The sequence below is a fragment of the Castor canadensis genome, chromosome 3, assembly GCF_047511655.1.
Source record: "Castor canadensis chromosome 3, mCasCan1.hap1v2, whole genome shotgun sequence".
Taxonomy (NCBI): Eukaryota; Metazoa; Chordata; class Mammalia; order Rodentia; family Castoridae; genus Castor; species Castor canadensis.
This window is the reverse complement of record NC_133388.1, coordinates 172,504,079-172,520,251: the sequence shown is the minus strand read 5'-3', so window position 1 is coordinate 172,520,251 and position 16,173 is coordinate 172,504,079. Positions and strand designations below refer to the sequence as shown.

Genomic DNA, 16,173 nt, shown 5'->3' with positions numbered 1-16,173 from the left:
CAGTAAAAGTCATAGTGAGAGCAGCCAGATATTTTTAACTAACCCTAATAAATCTCATTAAGGGGGATGATACCCCAAAGAAACTGATGTGCAAAAAGCCTCATTGATCACATACAAGTAGATGGCAGAGATAGGATTAAAAACAAGTTTTACTTGGTTTCATTGATGAAACTTCTTCCACTATATTTCATTGTATAATAATAAGTTGTAGGGTAAGAAAAAAATAGAAACCAACTAGAACAAGTCTATTTTATTTGTTTTTAGTACTCATGTTTGTGGGGAGGAAAGGTTAAGGCATTGGGATTCATTTTACTCCTTGTCATCCAAGGAACTCATGACTCTGGTTTCAACTTCCCCACCATTATAGCTCCCACTAGATTCTTGTCTCATACTTTGCTTCCATATGAGGTTCAGAATTCAAAGAGATTTAACTCTCAAAGAGAACTAAAGTAATTTGGAACTTTTCATATTTTTCCTGTCTCTTTAATTTTTTGAATTAAGCTAATTCTTTAAATATGATCAGAAGAATTAAAAAAAACATCAAAAAGATGAAAATTATTTTGTCTTGAAAGAAAGGTGATCTAGATTGGAGAAATGATAGGTGTTTCAAAATGGTTTGAATAAACGTGTGAAGCAAGAATACAGATAATACATTGTGGGGGCAGTGAATACCTGACTGAAATAACACATGTGAATTTGCAAACACAGGTTGTTGTTGGAATGGTAGAAAGATGAGTGATCACAGAAGATCTTGCCCATCAGATGGCAAGGTTAGAGAGATTTTGTAGGAATGTGTTTTGAGAAAAATGATCTATAAACTGAATAGAATGAAGGAAAAAACCCTAAGTATTAGGAAATATGATTGCCTAAATTCTATCAATGTCCATTTTACTACCTATTTATAGTTTTCTTTGTATTCATTTATTCACATTGTTTGGGTCATTTCTCCCCCTGCTCCTTTACTCTACCCTCTCCTCTCCTCTCCCCCTCGCTTCCAGGCAGAATCTATTCTGCCCTTTTCTCTAATGTTGTTGAAGAGAAGACATAAGCATAATAAGGAAGACAAAGCGTTTTTGCTAGTGGAGTTAAGGATAGCTATACAAAGAGATTCCTAGCATTGCTTTCATGTACAAATGTGTTACAACCCACATTGATTCATCCCTAACTGATATTTACACTGGTTCCTGATCCCCTTCTTCTGTTAACCTCTGTTGCTTTAAGGTTTCTGTATTAGTTCCTCTGGAGTGGGGACATCAAATGCTTTCATGTTTTGGGTTTTCTACCTATTCCCATATTTCCTGTATGTGCTCTCCCCTTGTCATGAGATTCAACTCCAACCACATTGCTATATTTGCCTTAGATCTAAAGTCCACATATGAAGGAGAACATATGATTTTTGGTCTTCTGAGCCTGGCTAACCTCACTCAGAATGGTGTTCTCCAGTTCCATCCCTTTACTCGTAAATGATAAGATTTCATTCTTCATGGCTGAGTAAAACTCCATTGTGCATAAATACCACAATTGCTTGATCCATTCATCAGTAGTGGAGTATCTTGGTTGTTTCCATAACTTAGCTATTGTGAATAGTGCTGCAGGTTACTTTGGAGTAACCTGTGTTGCATTTCTGTGGGTATATCCCCAGGAGTGGGATTACTGGATCATATGGCAGATCTATGTGTAAATTTTTAAGAAGCTTCCAAATATTTTTCTAAAGTGGTTGCACCAGCTTACATTCCCACCAGCAGTGTAAGAGGGTTCCTTTTTCCCCACATCTTCACCAACATCTGTTGTTGGTGGTGCTTTTGATGATGGCTATTCTAACAGGGGTGAAGTGGAATATTAGTGTGGTTTTGATTTGCATTTCCTTTATGGCTAGAGATGGTGAGCATTTTCTCATGTGTTTTTTGACCATTTGAATTTCTTCTTTTGAGAAAACTCTGTTTAGTTCAGTTGCCCATTTCTTAATTGGTTCATTGATTTTAGGAGAGTTTACTTTCTTAAGTTCCCTGTATATTCTGGTTATCAGTCCTTTGTCTGATATGTAGCTGGCAAATATTTTCTCCCACTCTGTGGGTGGTCTCTTCAGTTTAGAGACCATTTCTTTTGTTGTGCAGAAGCTTTTTAATTTTATGAAATCTCATTTGTCCATCTATTCTCTTAGTTGCTGAGCAGCTGCCATTCTATTGAGGAATTTCCTTGCCTATACCTATTAGTTCCAGAGTATTTCCTGCTCCTTTGTGTACTAACTTCAGAATTTCAGTTGTGATATTAAGGTCCTTGATCCATTTTGAGTTGATAGTAGTACAGGGTGATAGACATGGATCTAGTTTCAATTTCTTGCAGATGGATAACCACTTTTCCCAGCAACATTTGTTGGAAAGGCTATCTTTTCTCCATCATATATTTTTGGCACCTTTGTCAAAAATGAGGTAGGTATAGTTGTGTGGATTCATATCTTGGTCCTCTGTTCTGTTCCACTGGTCTTCATGACTGTTTTTGTGCCAGTACCTTGATGTTCTTATTGCTATTGCTTTGTAATATAGTTTGAAGTCAGTTTTTGTGATGCCTCCAGCATTGCTGTTTTAGGTGAGTATTGCCTTGGCTATCCACAGTCTCTTGTGTTTCCAAATGAATTTTAGGGTAGATTTATCTATCTCTGTGTTGAAAGTCATTGGGATTTTGATGGGAATTGCATTAAATATGTAGATTGCTTTTGGTAGTATAGCCATATTTACTATGTTGAGTCTACCAATCCATGAGCACAGGAGATCTTTCCATCTTCTGTAGTCTTCCTTGATCTCTTTCTTCAGGAGTTTGTAATTCTCCTTGTAGAGGTCATTCACATCCTGTGTTAAGTTTACTCCTAGAAATTTGATTCTTTTTTAGGCTATTGTAAATGGAATTGTTTCCATATATTGATTCTCAGTTTGTTTGTTGTGGGTGTATAGAAAAGCTAATGATTTTTGAAGGCGATTTTGTATACTGCCACCTTGCTTTAGCTGTTTATGTTGTCTAAGAGTTTTTGGGTAGAGTTTTTTTGGTCTTTAAGGTATAGGATCATACCATCTGCAAATAAGGATATTTTGACAGTTTCTTTACCTGTTTGTATTCCTTTTATTTTTTCTTCTTGCCTAATTGCTCTGGCTAGGAATTCCAGTACTATGTTGAATAGGAGTGGGGATAGTGTGCACCCTTGTCTCGTTCCTGATTTTAGAGGAAATGGTTTCAGTTTTTCACCACTAAGTATGATATTGGCTATAGGTTTGTCATATATAACCTTTACAATGTTGAAGTACATTCCTTCTATTCCTAGTTTTCTTAGAGCTTTTATCATGAAGTGGTGTTGGATCTTGTCGAAGGCTTTTTCTGCATCTATTGAGATGATAAAGTGGTTTTTGTCTTTGCTTCTACTAATGTGCTGTATTACATTGATAAATTTGTATATGTTGAACCACACCTGCATCCCTGGGATGAAGGCAACTTGGTCATGGTGAATGATCTTTCTGATGTGTTGTTGGATTCAGTTTGCCAATATTTTATTAAGGATTTTTGCATCTATATTCATTAAGGAAATTGGCCTATAGTTCTCCTTTTTGGAGGTGTCTTTGTCTGGTTTTGGGATGAGAGTAATATTGGCTTCATAAAATGAGTTAGGCAGTGTTCCTTCCTTTTCTATTTCTTGGAACAGTTTAAGGAGGGTTAGCATTAGTTATACTTTAAACATCTGATAGAATTCAGCAGTGAATCCATCAGGTCCTGGACTTTTCTTTTTTGGGAAACTCTTAATTGCTACTTCAATTTTGTTTTGTGTTATAAATCTATTCAGGTGATTAATATCTTCTTGGTTCAGTTTTGGATGGTCATAAGGTTCTAGAAATTTGTCCATTTCTTCAAAATTTTCAAATTTATTAGAGTATAAGCTCTCAAAATAGTCTCTGATGTTTTCATGGATTTCTGTGGTGTTTGTTTTTATCTCTCTATTTGTGTTTCTCATTTTACTGATTTGGGTTTTTTGTGTCCTCATTTTAGTCAGGTTTGCCAAGGGTTTGTCAATCTTATTTATTTTTCTCCAACAAACAGCTTTTTGTTTCCTTGATTCTTTGTATTTTTGTTTACTTGTTTGCTTCTATTTCATTTATTTCTACCCTTATTTTAATTATTTCTCTCCTTCTGTTTACTTTGTTCTTGTTTTTCTAGGATTTTGAGCTGTAGTATTAGATCATTGATTTGAGAGCTTTCTGAAGTTTAAATATATGCACTCATAGCTATAAACTTTCATCTTAGGACTGCCTTTGCTGTGTCGCATAGGTTCTGGTAGGTCATGTTTTCATTTTCATTAACTTCTAGAAGCCTTTTAATTTCCTCTTTTATTTCCTCAGTTACCCATTGATCATTGAGCAATGTGTTGTTCAGCTTCCAACTGTTTGCATGTTTTTTACTGTTGTTTTTGTTATTGATTTCTAGTTTTAATGCATTGTGATCACCATTTTCTCATATTTGCTGAGGCTTGCTTTGTGCCCTAAGATGTGGTCAGTTTTGGAGAAGGTTCCATGGCTGGCTGAGAAGAATGTATATTGTGCAGCACTTGGATGAAATATTCTGTGGACATTAGCTAGGTCCATTTGATGTATGGTATGATTTAGTTCTAGGATTTCTTTATTGATTTTTTGTTTGGATGACCTATCTGTTGATGATAGGGGGTATTAAATTCTCCCACTACCACTGTGTTGGAGTTTATATATGTTTTTAGGTCCTTCTGAGTATGTTTGAAGAAATTGGATGCATATAGGTTGATAATTGTTTTTTCCCTTTGTCATATTTCCCCTTTTATTATAGTATGGAGTGTCCTTCTTTATCTAGTTTGATTAATGTAAGTTTTAAGTCTATTTTGTCCGAGAGAAGTACTGCTACCCTGCCTATTTTCTGGGTCCATTGGCTTGGTAAATCTTCTTCCAGCCTTTCACTCTCAGCCTGTGTTTATTTCTATCAATGAGGTGGGTCTCTTATAGGCAGCAGATTGCAAACAATATTCCTTTTTAATCTAGTTTGCCAGTCGGTGTCTTTTGATGGGGGAATTAACTCGTTAATGTTCAGTGTTAGTATTGATAAGTAGGTGATGATCCCTGTCATTTAGTTGTCTTTGTTGAGTAAGGGTTTGAGTGTGTGCAACTGAATCAATGTTTCTCTCTGTTTTGTTGCCTTTTCTTTTCCTGCGGTTTGGTATTGCCTTCCCTTTCATGGTTTTCTTTGCTTTCACTTTCTGTGTGTAGAATTCTTTGGAGAACCTTTTGTAGTGATGGCTTGATGGTCATATATTGTGTTAGTTTTTGGTTATCATGGAATATTTTTATTGCTCCTTCTATTTTGATAGTTTTTTTGGATAGAATCCTAAGATTGAAGTTATTTTCATTCAGTGCCCAGAAGACTTCACTCCATACTCTCCTTGCTTTTAAAATTTCTCTAGAGAAATCTGTGATTTTGATGGGTTTACCTTTGTATGTTATTTGTTTTTTCTATCTTACAGCCTGCAGCATTCTTTCTCTACTCCCTGTGTTTGTTGTTTTAATGATAATATGTCAAAGGGTAGTTTTATTTTGGTCAAGTCTGTTTGGTGTCCTGGAGGCTTTCTGTACCTGAATGGGCATAGTTTACTCTAGATTTGGAAATTTTTCTGTTATAATTTTGTTGAATATATTACGCATTTCTTTGCTTGCACCTCTTCTCCTTCTTCAATGCCCATGATTCTCAGGTTTGGTCTTCTGATGGTGTCAGTGAGTTCTTGCATATCCCTTTCACAGGTCTTGAGTTGTTTGACTAATAGTTCTTCAGTTTTTACTTTAATTGTCATTTCATCTTTAAGTTCTGAGATTCTGTTTTCTGTTTGTTCTATTCTGCTGGAATGCCCCTCCATTTTGTTTTGTATTTGTGTCTTTCTTTTTTCTGAGGTTTTTCCATATTGTGGGTCACTTCCTCTTTAATATTGTCAATTTTCATCCTTAATTCATTTTTCTTTCTGTTTATGGTTTTCTCTGTTTCATTTTGGTGTTTATTTAGGGCTCCTAAGATTTCATTTATTTATTTTTGTATTTTCTCATATTCTTTATTTTTGTTGTCTTGGAATTTCTTGAGTTTCTCTTGTACATTTTGGTTTATCACGTCTAATAACATTTCTATGAAATTCTCATTGATTGCTTGCAGGATTTTTTCTTTCAGAGTGTTTTTGTGGGCTTCATTTGGTTCCTTGGTGTAGTTTATCTTTGTTTTGTTGGAGTCTGGATCTGGGTATCTGTTTTCTTCATTTCCCTCTGAATCCTGTACTGTTTTACTTTGCGGGGGAGAATGATTTCCATCCATCTTTTGTTTTCCCATATTTCCATTAGGTACTATTTCTGTCCCTAGATTATGTGTAATTTAGTATTAGCTAAATTACAATAGTAATACTAACAAAACCAAGAAAGAAGGAGAAAAAGGAGAAAGAAAAAGAAAGAGAAAAGAAAGAAAAAAAAAAGGAGAACCAAAGAAAACAACTGGAAAGAGGGTTTATGATCAAAAGCAAACCAGATAGCCAAATCCTTAAAGAAAGGCAAAAAAAAAAAAAAAATCACTGGTTCTGGAACAGTACAATTACAATCTTAGTTGTTCTGGTATTACTCCTTTAGCAAACCTATGGGGAATGGGCTTGGTGAGCCAGCTGTTCTTTTAGTAAATTGTGGTGTGGACAAGACTTCCATGAGCTAGAGATTCATAGTGCTGAAGTTTCAGCTCTCCCTTGTGCTTTACCTCAGCCAAGGGTGTCTCCAGCATCTCAGCAAGGTCCCAGATTAATGGAGGTCATGCAGTCTGTGGCTGTGTCCCAGTTGCCATCTTGGATCTATAGTTGTTTTAAAACAACTAAACCACATTTCTGAAAATATTTTGCACTAAATGTGAACTGAGTTCCAACTTCAGGCATCTGTTTGTGAATGAAACATGGATTTTAGGCAGGTGTAATCTTCTTGCAGATTCTGGTTGTTGGTTTCTTTATCAATGTTGTAATATTAAAACCACAGAACCCATTTTTTTAGCCTCCTGTGGGTAAACAAAAGTACTATATTTGCTTTCTTTTGCTATGATTCCTTGCTTCTTGATTTTCCCTAGATTCTTTCTACTGTTGAGAAGTGACAGATGAAGTGGAAGAGACAGTAGGTAAATTTAATTCTAGTTCTGAGCTCAGGATAGCAGTTCCCTTATTAAACTAATCTTTATTTCTTAAGAGGTTTAGCCTACAGTCTGTTCCTAGAAACTGCATTAAGACCATTTAGTATTTTAAGAATTTTTTTCATTTCTCTAAGTGGTAAGATATATGTAGTGGAAGTTATATGTTAAAATTATAAAAGTAAAATCTGCATCATTGTTTTGTGGGCAGAAGTAGCACCAAGGAAACAGATAATAAGAATTAAGCAAGTTGTGACTTCTACATATTGTGGAATGTGTTTAATAAAGTAATTGTTATGACACTGTGAAGGGTAGATCTCTGAGACTCCAGATCTCAAGGATAAAGCAAAAAAGAGCATGGTAAATGTCCCATCTCTTCTTAATACACTTAGCAAGTTTTGACCTCAAAAAGAAGAGCTCAGGCATAAATTGACTATTTTCAAGGAGAGACTGAAGGGAATAAAATCTAAAATTCTGGTGACTTATGGGTTGGATAATCTGCCTCTGTAAAGCAAGAGATATAAAGGTTTATCAGAATGCTCACTAAATTTCTTAGTGCAATGATGGAAGGCACTCCTAGGGCCCCAAATCAGATAAAGCTGTTGTATTCCTGCACCATTTCATTGTTCCAGATGAACTCAAAGTAGTTTCAGTTAAAAGGAGAATGAGAGAAACAGAGCAAACTGAGAGTTGCAGGTAATGTTTGCTGACACATGAAATAACTACTATAAACCAATTTTTAATAAGTTATTAGGGGGAGATAAAGCCAAATAAATTCCATGATTCTACCACAAAGCCCTTTGATTTTCAGCCCCCAAGGCAATATCCAGTACCAAACTTGCACTATCAGATGTAAACTCAAGAATATAGTCTACTCTTCCACACCTACTTCAAAGTTTGTGACAGAAAATCTAGACAAGGAAAAACTATTCAGAAGAAAATTCATGACACAGGAGAGAGGAGATGAAGTCAATCCCTGCCAAATCAGATGGATCTTCCTATTCATTTCTCTGTCCTTTGCCTGTTCACATGTTGTTACTTATTGTGCCTATACATTTTTTTGCTCAACTATGTCTTTGATGAGGAAGGACCACAGTCAATCACCACCATTAGCAAAGCAATAAGCAACAAGCATACACACAAAAAAATGTAAAACAAACAAGAAAACAAAAAGAAATCATGCTGCTTATTTTTTTAGAAAATTAGGAATTGAAGCAGGATGTAGCAAATGAGAAAGTGTTTTGTCAGCATTGAAAGGAAGAGAGGAACATCACCTTCATCAATCCCAGTAGCTTGGGAATCAACATTTACAGCAACCTTGCTTCATCTTGCAGACAAAGACAGCGCTCCAGGGAAGTGAGAAGGATGAAAATTGGGTCTCTGATGAACTGAGTCTTGCCCTTCTCATCTAGACCAATCAGAGTCACATAGAGAGAAATAACAGCTATGTTAACTTAATGTTAGCCAAAAAGCTGAGAGGCAATGTTAACTGTTATGTTTTTTAAGCCATTACATTTGGGGGTCTTCAAGAGCAGCACAGAAGGGCACTAAACAGCTAATTTCAAGTCTCTCCAAAGTGTGACCTTATAATTCTTTTCTGAAGTTCACTCTGTATTTTCTTATACATAAGGTGTTCTATTCAAGTCAACTTGATTTACATTACCGTTCACTAGAATTTTCATGTTACTCTGTGTGGGTCTTGTTCATATCATTTATTTGACTCTTCCCACTTCTCCAACTAAAATTCTGTTTATCTCATTCATACAATTGTCTTGTTTTGTATAAGAGTATAATAAGGACAAGTCTTTGCTTTTTTAATTTTCAGCTAATGGAACCAGCTTAAATATTTAATTTTTTGAAGGTCACGCTAGGCATATGTTATCATTCCAACTGTGTTAAAAGTTCCAACAAAATAGAAATAGTGTCATATTTGTTAGATCCCATTAACATTCATGCCTCAGGATTCAATAATTATTTGGTTATGGATTGATTTCTAAAATATAGTGGCATCTCTCATTGTATTTGATGATTATATAATTTTGTAAATTATTCATGATCACTTTAACACAGCTTTTTAAAGAATTAAATTACTTTGATCACAAAGTTTTAATGCTATCTGCATAAAAATTCTCTGCATACTTGTCCCAATTCTGTCATAAGGAAGAGAGTCTATTCCCATTTTTGTGTTCATCTGACTCAAGCTATCAAATGTTACCCCATGCCAGATGCAGTATAATTCATATTTAGAAACATTAAAGTGTGTAAGGCTGCTAATGTGCCTCTTTTCAATGTTGTTATTTCTTTTGCTTTGAAAATATTCTGGCATTCAGTGTGGATATAGTTAGGTTGTAATAATCATTATGATTTTTCACATTTCATGACATCTCCACCCAACTATCTAATTGTTAGTTAGATAATTTTATAAAATATAACAGGATTTTAATAAATTCATTTAGATTGTATAATTTACTTTGTCAAAAAAGGATCACAGATATTTGAAATCAAAAGAGCATCTATTGACTTCTATTTATAAGTCAAAATAAATTATCTAGTAACAGCTATCCTTTATATAATATACAAAGGATTTTCTATGTTGTATTTGACCATTAATCTTGATCTGACCTTCAAAATATTTTTTGCATTGCCAGTGGGCCCAACCTACATCCTGTATATTAAAACAGAATAATGTTACTTAGAGCACATTTTTATGTGTTTGACTTTACACTAATTTTTTCACTACATCACAAGTATTTCTCTTGGAAATACACTCAGTCAGCAATAATATTTATCTTAATTTTTTTAAAGAATTGTGACAATAGACTTCTGCTAGTGCTTGAAATACATTCCAATGGGTATTCACCCTGCCCCCATCAATTCAGTCATCAATTTCCCTATTAGGTAGAATAGCTAAGGCACTGCTTATATTGTCTCATTTTTTCTATCAGCCAATAATTTAATAATAATTTTGAATTCCTTTTCATTCAGTTAAAATAATTTCAAGTAACAGGCATTGTCCTTTCGAGTTGCAATTCTGAGCCTTTTCAAGTTTCATGATCACTTTTAATGTGACAAATATGGTCATCTATAGCATCCCAGTGAGGTCTGTGGAATGACTAGAGCTTATGTTCATGGACAGGAGCTGGTTTGCAGAAGTTAGAAAAACAGAACTGAATGGCCTAAGCATGTAACTTGTCCCACACATAATCACATTTTCAATGTGATCTAATGTTCATTATAACAAACTTAATTCAAGATAAATCTACAGCTCTACTCTACACCATGTGTTTCATTCTATTATTTGGCATTTAAACATTTATTTCTAAAAATGCTGTGTGATAATCATCTTTTATATTTTTGTATAAAGGGCTAATGGAGTGCTTCAAGTGGTAAGAGTTCCTGCCTAGCAAACATTAAACTCTGAGTTCAAATCCCAGTTTTGCCAAAAAAATATTAGTTTGTGTTTATTTTTCTGTTAAATGAGATAATTCAACTGTCTTTTTTATCCAACAGCATAATGTGCTAAATTCTTGATACACAAAGATAAGTTATAGTCCTTGTTTTCACAGTCTAATGAGGAAGCAAAATTATAAATAAATAAATTTCATTCAGTTATACTTGGTGGAGGCAAAGTCCTGGGGGACTTCACTGATAAGTGATTCAAATATTCACAATGTTTGCTCAAATCAAGTCTGCAAATGAACTCTCAAACTTTACCATTTAGGTCTTATGCAAATGAAATGATTCAGTATCTGTAAGACAGAATATTTTGTATCACTGAAAAGTTAGAAAATGCATTAGTTTCTTAAAAGCTTTGAAGTCTCAGGCTGAGAGGTAGTAGGTAAAAAACACTTTACTTGAGCTTGATATTATGCTCTCCTAAATTATTTTTTTTAATCATCTGGGAAATAAAACCCTGAGATTAATTTTCTGTAAGAAGTACAAACTTGATTTTGCTTCTCTTAGTAGATATAATTTTACAATGTTTTAAAGCATCGTTAATTGATCTCAGCAGGATCATGCTTCATCTATTTGACGGAACAATTATGCAATTCTGTATTCACTGTGTCCTTTATCCTTTCTTTCAGTTTTCCATTCCAATTTTCAAGATCAAGTTTTGTTCTTGATAATTTGCTAAAATTCTTGCCTTTCATAACTATCCATGTAGTTGGGGATTTTGTTTTTAGAGTCAAAGTTGCTTTTATATGTTTATTATTATAAACCACTCATTTGAAATTGATCAGCAGAGTTTTATTGAATTTCTCCAAGGAAACTGTGACAAACCATTCTCCTGGTCCTTTATACATGTTCTCTTTCAGACCTTAGATTACATTTTAAACTTTTTAGTATTTTAACATATCTAGACTTTGTTGATTCCATTATGTCTAGGATATCACTTGTTAATTACTATCTCTGGTATGGTTCCTCATCTGCAATAACAAACAATAGAAGAAAAAAAATGAATGAGTCAGTGTCAACTGTATGGAAATTTTGCAAACTTATTTGTACAAATCTCCCACCAAAAATTGAGATTAGAACTACAATTTCATTTATTGGTTAGAGAGCCCTAAATGAATGCTACCCTTGACAGTATTACTATTTTTATTAATAAGACATCAAAAAAGATCTATAATAATTAATTATCATTTAATGAAAATGTGATACATATGATGCTACCTCTGCAGGATCATAACATAATCCTGCTAATTTAATCCACTTAATACTATGTTGATTATAATAATAATAGTTGTAACTTATTGAGCTAAGTAATATTTTCCATGTGGTTATTCAGCATTTGAATTGCCTAAATTATTTAATGTAATCATATCAGTGGCCTTACAAAGTTGATATTCTTATATCCAAATACATATACCTCATTTTAGATAGTTATATTTTTAAAAAATGGTTTTAGTGGCCTTATTTAACACTATTTTTCCCATGAAAGATTGAATTAGTATTAAATTTGAAAAGTTACATATCACATATGTTAAGTATGCTTGTGAAAATCTCTACTTGCATGTATATTTAGAATACATTTCAATTATTTACTCTCAATTATTCTATTCTGAAGCAGATATAGAATCCCATCTAGAAATATTTAATGACAGAAATAGCTCTCCTTCATATTTATGAGTTTACACAAAGGATATGAATTCACCACATGAACCTTTCCATGATCAGCCCTTTTGGAATATTTTTCCCACTCTGCTTTCTATCCCACCACTTCCATAAAACCTGTCTTCACAATAATGCCAAATCTAGTAACTGTTATAGTACTTTCTTATATGTCTTGATTTTGACTATACTAGTTAGCTGGCCTTTCAATTTTTTACTCTACATTTTTATCCTTATTACAGATCAGAATTTAAACCTTATTGCAGCAGAATATCCACTTCAGATCTCCTCTTAATTAAAACTAATTGAGTTTAGAACAGAGTATTTCTGAGTGCTGATACCCAACAGCACAAATGGATTTCTCAAATTGTTAACTTAGAGAGCAAGAGAGGTGGTGTTGCCTTTATTGGTACACATCATACAGCAATATTAATGGTACCATTGAGAGCCTTAAGAACTTCGGATGAATAAATTAATTTGTGCTGCTTACCAAATAATTTATCCTTATATATACATTTTAAACTAATGTAAAAAAATGTCATTAAACTCTACCCTCAGTACTGAAATTGGACATTAACACTCACCTTGGATCTCTTCCAGTGTATTATTTTGTTATATCAGAAACTCTTTTCAGTTTATGATAGTTTATATTGGCAAAATTCCTTCACATTATTTGGTGATGATTTCACTATCTATGAGAAGAAATGAAAAATAAAATATATCTCAATTCATATGAAAATAGATAAATATTTGTTTGGTTCAATTGTATGTTATGGATAGAACAGTAAACTTAACATAAAAAGTCTCTGACATTTTCAGACATTTTGAGTGCCCTAGCATGCGTGAGGCCCTGGGTTCAATCCCAGCACCAAAAAAGAAAAGACAAAAAAAAAAACCTCTCAGACATTTTGAGTGCAAAGTCTTCTGATTTATTTTTCAGGAATGTTCTCAATTCACCAGGCTGACAACTCTAAGTATTTCTGTGTCATAGTGAACATGACCTCATTGCATACATTCTGAGAATAGAACTCAAATGAGGCTGGAGCATGTAGAAATTTCTTTTATTTTTATGTTTGATTTTACAAAATCCAAGGTCAACTGAATATGCAATGAAAATAATCTAAAATATTCTCCACTGTACTACTACAATGTATTTTAGGTTTAATTATTGTTTTATTTTACCTAAATATTTTGATTAATTTGCTAATGTCATTTGCTGTCAAAAGTGATCAAAAAGTGTCAAAAGTGTTATTTGGCAATTCTGCTGATAATTCCAGGTGTAATTATTTTTATCAACAAATTGGGATAGCAAGCCTTATGTGAATATCTTGCACATACACTTGACAAATTACATGTACATTATTCAAAGTCTTGATGGCTGATAGAAATGCCTAAAAGTTAGAATAATATAACTATTTCAAAGACTCTTTTATTAAGTAAAAGTTAATGTGATTCAACAGCTCAATTAGGAGCACTATTTATTTTTAAAAAATTAAAAAGTGATATTCAATCAGAATATAGTCATTTTGATGGCAGGTTATATAGGTTATATAATTCTTCAGTTAATAATACATCAGAATTATCTCTGCATCTTAAAATGGATATAAACAGCTGAGAGGACAGTCCCAAATTAAAAGACTGAGAATGGACAAAAAATAGAATCTCTGAACAAATGACTATAGAGTCAGAAACAATTAAACCTGAATGTGAAATGTCTTAACTACCTTCCCTCAATCGACAGAACATGGTAGGCAGATGCTGTTATTTATGATGGTGATAAATAAGGGCAAGCGAAAGCAGAGATTTCCTGAAGGTGAGGATCGGACATGTTTTGAGATTCTTTTCTTTGAGTTTCATATTGAAACAGCCTTCATAAATTGATCAAAAGTCTATAGGTTTAGAAATTACTCAGCCACAAGCCAGGAGATCAGATAATCGATTCAGATTACATCCGATGTTATTAATCACTTGCTGTTTCACTTGACATGCTTTACATTTTTTCCTTCAGGTACTTTGTTACGGATAATGTGTACATCTTCATTTAAATATAAGTTAAATCTTATTATAAAAGCTATTTAGAAATTTTTTCTCTTTCATTTCCCCATTTAACTGCTTCCAGTGAAATAATTGGAAAACTATTTTTCTCCTAGATGTATAACTTTATGGTAATTGAAGTCTTGACCTTAATTATTTTTTAGAGGGTAGAAGGGAGAAGATAGGTTTGGTTATAAGGGCAAAAGTGGTAGTTTCATTAAAAGTATTTCCTTTGCTATTACTTTGTTCAAAGGATTGAATTGTTTTGCATTTTATCAAAGCTTATTAACCTCACCATCTATTATAGAAAATATTTCATTTCTAATCACATGAACTTTTCAAAAAATGAAGTACTTCAAAATGAACTACTTTAATTTAAAGCATTAAAAATTTTGTTAAAAATTAAAAGACAAAAGAAAAATGAACAGACAATAAATTTAAATTTTGTTTGAAATATACATACAGCATATGTCTGGGAGAAATTGGAAATAAAATATTAAAAATAATTAGCCTTAGATATTTTAAATATTTTTCAAATATTAGCTTATGAGATATTATTAAGGAATTGTCCATTACCTATAGATTATAAATAATATTTACAGAGTATAAATAATATTTAGGAAATGTGAATAAAATTCCTCACCTTTCTAGGTTCAAGAAACCTCAAAACAATTATAAACTCAAAGTAAATATTTTATCTTTAAAACACATCATAATTTTTGTGGCTATCCTGTCCTCAGTATTTTTTCCATCAATTAAAATGACCTGATATTGAAAATTAATCTGTGATTTCTTTCCTTCATGAGCATTGGACACTTTATAAGCAAATTGATATAAGTTTAAAAACACTTCCCAAAATACTGGAAGTCCATTATAAAGAGATATTAACTTAATCTTTGTGCATAATTCCTATGTACAAAATTAATGGCTTTTAAAACGTTATAGCTGCAAATTATGAATTATCTTATATTTTTAAATTTTTGCTCATTATTGATATAGATATTTTCAATATTACAGTGGTTTAAAATATTTAATTTATGGAATACAGTATGGAAGCTCCTCAAAATAGAATCCAGCAATTCCACTCTTTGGGATATACCTGAAGGAATGTAAGTCAGGCTATAACAAGTCACCTGCACACCCATGTTTATTACAGTACTATTCACAATAGCTAAGCTATGGAAACAGCCAAGATGAGCCACTATTCGTGAATGTATTAAGAAAATGTACAATTTATATACATCAGAACTTACTCAACCACAAAGAAGAATGAAATTTTGTCCTTTGCAGGTAAATGGATAGAACTGGAGAACATCATCTTAAGCAAAATTAACCAGGTTCAGAATGCCAAAGACCACATTTTCTCCCTCATATGTGAATTATAAACCTAAAACAAATGCAGTAATATTATGAAAAACAGGTCAAACTAAGGGGAGGTCACACATGAGAGAGGGGAGGATAAAAGAAGGAACTTAATGTGAATATGGCTGATAAACTCATTATACAAAATGAATAGAGTTTTAAAACAGGTTAAAACAACCATAATAAAGGGACTAAAATAGAAAGAAAACTAGAGAAAATGAACCAAATCAGGCTATAATATGTATATACATGGAGGTGCCACAAGGAAACTCCCTGTGTAGCTATGTTAAGCAAAACTGTCATTTCCTTTACAAAACTAGAAAACAGGAGGGCAGAACTGGTCCTATGGGGGGAAGGGGGGTGTTGATACCAGTGGGAGGAGAAAGGAAGTGAAGAAAGGGTGTAAAAGGGTGAATATGGTGGAAATACTGTGTACACATGAATGTAAAATGGGAAAAAGAATCCAAGTGT

At 33.1% G+C, this 16,173-nt stretch overlaps 1 protein-coding gene across 5 annotated transcripts in view; it reads left to right on the top strand.

Moving 5' to 3' along the window:
• Csmd3 (CUB and Sushi multiple domains 3) overlaps positions 1–16,173 on the top strand; it is a 1,205,819-nt gene that overhangs the window by 271,537 nt on the left and 918,109 nt on the right. The gene's annotated exons all lie outside the window — the stretch shown is intronic.